Raw genomic sequence first — 8,722 nt, 5'->3', positions numbered from 1 at the left:
CTCTGGTTGGGAATATCTTGCTCTGCCAGCTCCTTAACCAGTTTTTTATCCTCCGAAGAAAGCCTTCTCGCATACGCGTGACCTTCTAAGTGTTCAATAGGAGTGTGGTTATGCTTCGCCTTCGTCACCTCGATCCTCCAAACACTTCCGGATGATTCCGAAAACCCGATCATCTCGAACGGGCAGCCTATTTTCTTGCTACCCGTTTTCCTCTGTGTAGCTATACTCTTATGCTCCCCACCAAAAGTACATTGAAACCAAATCTTGTAATTCTCTCCTCTTTTATTCGACCTCTTAATCACAATGAGGTAACCATTGTCTTTTTCCGTGTCTTATACCCAACGCACCAACTCTTTACGTGACGAAAAGGTCTGCGTTGTATCAAACGAAAATGTAACCGGGTAACAGCCTTCCTCGCCAACAGACACATCCTCCGGCTCACCATCGTCACCTAGGTTCGAATAGACTTGATGTTCAAAGCTCTATTCACAACCGTAACTGTGGTTTGGATAACACTCCTGCTGTACAAAGTTGTGCTCGCCACCGTAACCGAAATTCGAATAACCTTGTAAGCTCTGTTGACAACCGTAACTGTGGTTTGGATAACACTCCTGCTGTACAAAGCTGTACTCGCCACCGTAACCGAAATTCGAATAACATTGTTGTGCGTAAGGGTCCTCCACAGGGGTATTCAAATCCAGCTTCACCGTGTTATCACGATAACGAATGCCAGATACAACCTCTGCCTCCCTCAAGTTGGACGAGACCGGTTTCTCATACGAGTCAGAAATAGCGGTCCCCTCGTACGAATCAGGAACAACTGACTTGTTAGAATATTGACCGAAAAGATAGTTGCTTAACCACGACATCGTTTTTTCAAGACATGTAATTAATAGAGCAAAGAAAATCGACAAACAACAAAACCCCCGAATGCTAAATGTTGTGTCTGAGCAGGTTTTTAAAGTGAAAATTTGGGGTCGAAGCGCCGCGCTTTGGCCATAGCGCGGCGCTTAGGGTTCACGAGACACCTGCAACCTCGTATCACCTTTATGTCTCTGCAACTTATGCTTCAAACGTCAGTCAAATCACCTTTTGTCGAGCTAAGCGCCCCGCTATGGCCATAGCGCGGCGCTTTAGGGTGTGAAAATAATTTTCTCCGTGTAGGAATAACATGACCCTAAAGAAAACAAACGGCTTTTAACTTAGTCTTCCACTTTTCTAGGAACAAAAAGCAACGGCTCTTTATTAATCAGTTCTGCACATTTTATTGAAGTTTTTCCACTGCAGCCAGCTCAACGATTCAGTCAAGGCTGCCAGCTCATCATCTTCAGTCAACATTATCCAACACTTTTTACTATGTAGTGGGTCCAGTTGGGTCATCCCATAAACACGCAAAGGTTTTTATGGGTCATGTTGGGTTTGGATGTAAAAGGAAACTGGTGGACGGGTTATAAGAAAAAAGAGGCGGGTTAAAGGCCTTCTAGGGTTTTTGTCTGTTGACTTATTTCTTCAGAGGTTTTCTACTTTTCTTCAAACCACAAAATCAGCAGTATTCAGCATAACTCATCTAAAAATCATCTTCAATCGTGATTCGTGAGTTTTCAATCAACATTTACAATTCAATCTTTGTTTATTTCAATCATTCAGATTTCAGAGGTATTGTGGCTAGAGCAATTTGTACCATCATTCTAGTTTTAGGAGTTTTATGGTGCTATGGTTATTTACCTTGCAGAGACACTACGGAAGTAGGTATATATGTGGCTAAGACCATACTTTAGAGGTGACAAGATGAACGGGTTGGGTAGGTGTGATAAGGGGTCAAAACGTGTTTGTGCTAAAACAACCAGCTCTTTGGGCTGACACTCAAACCATTTTTTTTTTTTTGGTCATAAGTAGTTATTGCGTCACTTTGTTTAAAAAAGTACAATAGTAGTTTAAATCTTAGAATAAGCTGATTAATAGGTTGTATGCATTAAAAGTAGACTTTGATTGTCTTTTGACCCTTTCACAACTCTAAACGGGTCGTGTTTGCGGGTTGGCGGTTTCAACCCGACCTGAAAATTTTAGAGAAATCCGAACCAGACAATCATGTCGTACATATGAACCCAAACACGACCCGAATATTCACGGGTTTACCCAAACATTACCTGTTCAACACGAACTTTTTTTATTTTTTTCTGCAAATTAATCTATTAAAATTTACTAAAAAACACAAATATATATAACACAATTACATTTAAATTATAAAATCTTATGTCAATTTCTCTTTTTAAGTTATAGTTATAGCATAAAATAGACATCCAATTTAATTTGTGAAATAAAACATATTGTAAGAAAATATAATCTAATATAAATGGGTTAAACAGGTCAACCCGTCAACCCTACCGGGTTGACCCGAACCCGAACGTATATGGGTTCACGGGTTCAACCTGTAACCGATCCGAACCCATTTATACTAAACCCAAACCCTCGAATTTCGTATTAGGTTTGTGTCAATGTTTTTGGGTCACGTCAGAAATTCATACCCCAAGTCTTATATAGAATACAAACCCTATCAGCCCGGTCATAGTTAATGGGTTGAACCTGTCACGTTTACACATACATGCTAATTAATTTTAGTTCTCTCCTAACTTTTTTTTACATATTGTCAATTGATCTACATGGTTTAGAGCTGCATGGTCTAGAGCTTAACACTGGTTCCTTTACTTAAAGCGAATAAAAATTGCAACAAACAATTTCGATGTTGCTCATAAGATTGGAGAAGGTGGTTTTGGCTCGGTTTACAAGCTACTCCACAACTTCTTTTCGATTACATAATAAAAAAGTGTCTTATAATGTTAAAACTTAATAATATTGTGTTATAATGAAGGGAGTATTACCAAATGGCACCTTAACAGCAGTGAAACATCTTAATCGAGTCGGGGATGTCACTGGAAGCAAACTCTCTATTTCTACGGAGTATTACCAAATGGCACCTTAATCGAGACGGGGGCCTTACTGGAACCAGTTTCTCTATTTTTACAGGATAGAGGTAAGGTTGTCTACATCTTACACTCCTCAGACCCTATCTTAGCTTTCACTACAAGGAAATACCTTATAGGGGCGACATTTTTTCAACTTATAGGGAGGGTGTTTGGGGTTGAGTTTTGAAGGAGATTTTTAGATTATTAAATTTTGAAATCGTAAATAATTTGTTTTGCGTGTTTGGGTAGAAAAATTAAAAAAAAATTGATTATTTGCGTTTAGAAAGTTACAAAACGCAGTTTTCCAAAAGCAGTTCCCCCCTACTGCAAAAAAATGCAGTTTTCCAAAAATTTATTATTTGCGTTTAGAAAAGGATTTTCACTTGTTTATTTTTTTAAATATATATTTGTCAAACACTCAAATAGTTAATTATCTGATTATTGTGATATCAAGCAACATAATCAAATCCAAACACTATCTTTCAACATCATGTTTTGTTACAGTTAATTATCTGATTCTGATTATTCAAAACGCATAATCTATTTTCAAAACTCAACCCCAAACACCCTCTTAATATGTATGGCGCTATAGGAGTATCGCACCGCCCATATTCTTAATGTCATGTTAAGTAAACAAAACAGTCTATTCATTGCTATGATTAGATTACGCTAGCGGGAAGCTTTGGTTTGATTTGTATAGTTGCATGCTAGTATATTATGTTAGTTTAAGTTAACGATTATGCATGTGGAATTGTTTAAACTTTTGATACTTATGATAGTAGTTAAACTTGTATGCTCGCCAATACTTTTTGTATTGAACTATACTTTGAAACGTAATGGAGGAACTTGATGATGACGACGAAAATGATGATGATGGAATCTAGTAGGACGAACTAGAAACCCACTTTAGAATTTTAGTAATGTTGTATTTGTTTCATGTTTCTTGTTGTACTTTGCTTCATATGTTGTACTTGAATATTTATCAATGAAATTATAACCCTCCTAGAACACTTAACGTGACCTAAACGTCCTAAATTATACTCCGTATATGAGGGACGGACCCGATATACCTTGGTACATGTGAAAATCAAGAAAAACAAGATTTTTGTGTCGCTCGCGGCCCGCGACAAACGAAGGATAATCCTTCGCGGGGCGCGACAGCCCTTGCTTGCCCGGCACACAATGAAGCCACGTGTCGACACTTGTGGCAAGCCTACCCCTTGACTCACCTGGCCTACAGCCGCCTTCTTTGGCTCTGGCGGCCCGCGACGGAGGAAGAGGTGGTCCTCGCGGGGTGCGAGGGACCCCTCGACCAGCCTATAAAGGGGGGCTTCTGTTTTCACTCTCAAACTTTTTGATAGATATTATTAGAGTAAATTGTCATTTTAGTCCTTGAGTTTTGTCCAAATTTGCCAGTTTAGTCCAAATAGTTTTTTTTGTGCATCTGGGTCCCCGACTTTTACATCTTGTTGCCATTTTGATCACTTTGCCTAACTCCATCCAAAAACTCCATCTTTAACCAGGGGTATTTTGGGGATTTTCATTTTAAATGTTTTTAATTGCCATTTTGATCCAATTCCAAAAAATAAAAAAAATTCCAAAAAATCAAAAAAATTCCAAAAAATCAAAAAAATTCCAAAAAATAATAAAAATTCTAAAAAATCATAAAAATTCTAAAAAATCCAAAATATTCTAAAAAATCCAAAAAATCCGTTTTGGCGCGAACCGTTCGACCCGTACCATTTCGAAGCTGAACCGTTTCGACGCGAACCGTTTCGACCCATACCGTTTCGAAGCCGAACCGTTTCAAGCCGAACTGTTTCAAGCCGAACCGTTTCGACCCGTACCGTTTCGAACCGAACCGTGTCGTATCGAACCGAACCGTTTCGAGCTGAACCGTTACGGCACGGTTCGGTTCGAAACGGCTCAGTTCGATACGGCACGGTTCGGTTCGAAACGGTACGGGTCGAAACGGTTCGGCTTGAAACGGTTCGGGTTGAAACGGTCGGTTCGAAACAGCTCGGTTCGATACGGAACGGTTCGGTTTGAAACGGTTCGCGTCGAAACGGTTCAGCTCAAAACGTTTCGGGTTCGAAAGGTTCAGCTCGAAACGGTTCGGTTCTATACGGTACGGGTCGAAACGGTTCGGCTTGAAACGATTCGGCTTGAAACGGTACGGGTCGAAATGGTTCGCGTCGAAACGGTTCAGCTTCGTCGAACCGGTTCGCGCCAAAATGGATTTTTTGGATTTTTTAGAATTTTTATGATTTTTTATAATTTTTATTATTTTTTGGAAATTTTTTGATTTTTTGATTTTTTGAATTGGATCAAAATGGCAATTAAAAACATTTAAAATGAAAATCCCCAAAATACCCCTGGTTAAAGATGGAGTTTTTGGATGGAGTTAGGCAAAGTGATCAAAATGGCAACAAAATGTAAAAGTCAGGGACCCAGTTGCACAAAAAAAATTATTTGGACTAAACTGGCAAATTTGAACAAAACTCAGGGACTAAAATGGCAATTTACTCATATTATTATACCCGGGCATAATACCCACTATAAAGCGAAGCTCTGCCTCATTGTAAGTACTATAACCCTGCTATTACCATACACGATCTATTTAGGATTCCGTAACGCATGTCGGCTCTGCCCGACTCAGTCGTTGGAATTTTGTCTCGTGTTATACTCGATTGATCGAGGATTCCGTAATGCATGTCGGCTCGGCCCGACTCAGTCATTGGAATTCTGTCTCAAGTTGTACGGTTAATGTGAATTGGGTTATTTTACTAACACATGTGCATTGTTTGATTTTAATAGATAATAACCAGGAGAATCACCAGGAAGCTTTAGTTTTACCTAAGTCAACAATGTGAGTACATCTGCTTTTTGCCACCTTTTTTGTAAATCTTTCGTGAGTCAAAATGTTTTACCAAAACCTCAAATGTTTTAAATAACACTTAACAGTAATTGAGTATTTGTGATTCTAGAATTACTGCCGGTATGTTGGGGTTTTGTATAAAAAATATGAAAGACGTTACCATTGGACAAAGAGTTAGCCAATGGGTAATATGACCCACAGGTCAGGTGTTGACAGTACTGAATGAGTAATTGAGTAGGTATAAACAAATGTAATTGCGGATGCCCTTAATACTGTAAAGTGATAAAAAAAATTGTTTTGCTTAAACTGGGATGCACTCGCCTGTATTTTTTGCTGATAAAATGTTTTTAAAACGCGTTTCAGGTAATATAGTGTGAATGCCATTAGAAGCCAGCTGGAGAGCACTGAAAGCTTGGAAAAGTGGCTATAAAAGTTACCTAAATAAGAAGAAGTTTTTGTTTTCAATAATTAGGGTTTATCCCTACAAATGTATTGTTAAATCAACTTGGGTTTTATCCCAATAAATTATTATTATAAAAAGTTTGGTGTTTTACTCTGATAAAAATATTTCCTAACTACGGTCCTAATTGTCACACCCCGATTTCCACACGTTTCACCGGTGGGCCCGGTGGGGGATTACCGTGACGTAGTTGGCAACAATATAGTCAAACAACACAATATTTAAATGCACAGCGGAAGCATAAAGATAGATATATTTCAACCAACAAATGTAATATCCAAGTATCACAAGTAGTCGAAATAATCCACAGGGGGATCAAAAATAAAATAGGAAATAATGTTCAACAGATAGTGGCATCCAGACTTGCGAGAGTCTAACGATGCTAAGGAGTGGCCAGCCTATTTCGTGTAGAACCTGCATTTAATCTTTTTGGGGAAAATACGTCAGTTTACACTGGTAAATACATTCAACCGACACTTTTTAAAATGTTTAATAAAATTGATTTGAATGCACATGGCACAAACTTTTATAACTTGGGATAATTAATCAAATCTAATCTTGTAAAAGAATTACATGTTCGTTATGCGTTCAGTCGCCCGGTTCGTGCCGGGTTTAAGGTTAATTGACACACCACATAGTATAAAACCACGGCGGGAAAACCATCGGTTATATCTTTATAAATATGGACACATTGTCGGGTGTACGCCTACACCCGCGTGTCAAGGTTGTGGCCATTTCATAAAATGATGCCAAGGATATCCGGGACACGGTCATTAAACTCCCAAAAGCATAAAACAAACAAAACCAAATTTTTTTAAACGGGTCACATTGATAATACTCAACTACTAATGAGTTAAGGTCAATTGCCCGACCAAGCGGTATTTTATATACCGTACCCCAAGCCCGTACAGGGAAATAAGTTAAAAGTATTTACCTGAGCAAGTAATAACCACAACAAGCAAATGCAAGTATCTTTTACTGTTCTCCTATTCTGGAACGAAGGTTTATAATAACCTATTAGAATCCTAACGGGTCTTTAATTTAGCCTAAGCTTAGACCGGTTAGTTTCAAAGGATAAATACGGTTTAATCGCATGAAAGGCGAAAACCGGGAATGGAATGTGGTTTGGACCCAACAAGTTCGGAGACTTGTATATTATGGGTAAACTAAGCACATTCTGGATTTTGAGATAAAAATGACAAGCTTGGACCCGTTTCGGCTAATTTATGTAAACTAGTTACATAAACCGGACCGAACGCGTAAATGGCGTAACGGGTAACCGTAAGAGTCCTACACAGGTTTCCTAAGTTAATATGCTCTGAAGAGGTTGTGGTATCAGTAGGATACCTTCCATTATGCCCATAACGAGTTTAATCCCAATATACGCCCCGTAGGGGTATTTTGGTCATGTTAAAGATTTTAAAAGAGATTTCCGGGTTATACAGGAAATCTGAGTTTTCTGACCAGGTTATAAAGTTCGAAATACTTTATTTATTATTTAAAATCAGTAGCAACTGGATTCGTGTCAAAATACCATGTAGAACTCATTTTATGTCCGAAAAGGGTATATTCGGTATTTACCGAATCAACGCCATAACCGCAGGTTATGCGCAGGTTAAAAATAATTAAAAATCTTTAAAAATCCCAAAATATTATTTTACATCAGTGTGTAAAAGGTTTGGTATCGAAATTTGGGTTTAGATAGGCTTTATGCTAATTGCGTCGTTTAATCATTAAAGTCTTCTTAATTGCGCTATTTAGCATAACTCCTATTCTAGACCTCGGATTGACATGAAATTTTAGGGACATGCTTAGAAATCAGTAACTAAGGTTATTGTCCTTTCACATATCCAAAATTTTCGTTTTTAAAGTCAAAAGGGCATTATGGTCAACTTTAAGCATATAACGGGAATGTGCAAACGACTCGGACAATCAACAAACCAGTCACAAAGGGTTATACCATCATGTGACCTGGTCCTAAGAGAGTCTTAAGGCATATCTAAATCATACCAAAACGGGTCAGAACTGAAGTCAAAGCAAAAGTCAAAGTTTTGCGACTTTCGGTTCCGAACCGGGTCAAAACAGTAAATGGTCGGATCAAACAAGCTTAGACCAGTTATAATACTTATTATCAAGTTATATGAGTGATAAAACAGGTTACATGCCATCTACGTTATTAATTATGCATTAAATCGAAAGTTAGCATTCTGTTAACTTTTTTCTAAGCAACTTTGACCCGACATTTGGACTAGTTAGAGTGGGAATCAGAGGGTGCCCTTTTAAGGGTTTAATGCCCACATAATTACCAACATATAACTACCTTTGATTCGACTAATCACTGGACCATTAGTGATTAATTGCTAAGTCAACCGTTAATTACGACGGTTTGACTTCTAAGCTATAACTAAGCAAAAACATAAC

General features: G+C 38.2%; 1 long non-coding RNA gene across 1 annotated transcript; it reads left to right on the top strand.

Moving 5' to 3' along the window:
• Positions 1–1,250: 1,250 nt before the first annotated feature.
• On the top strand, positions 1,251–5,827 carry LOC118483898. Its single transcript, XR_004872178.1, has 3 exons — positions 1,251–1,593; positions 2,870–3,031; positions 5,781–5,827. It is a non-coding gene; the product is annotated as an uncharacterized LOC118483898 (long non-coding RNA).
• Positions 5,828–8,722: the final 2,895 nt, after the last annotated feature.

This window comes from Helianthus annuus, chromosome 11 (genome assembly GCF_002127325.2).
Source record: "Helianthus annuus cultivar XRQ/B chromosome 11, HanXRQr2.0-SUNRISE, whole genome shotgun sequence".
NCBI classification, from domain to species: Eukaryota; Viridiplantae; Streptophyta; class Magnoliopsida; order Asterales; family Asteraceae; genus Helianthus; species Helianthus annuus.
This window is presented reverse-complemented; position numbering and strand designations above follow the sequence as displayed.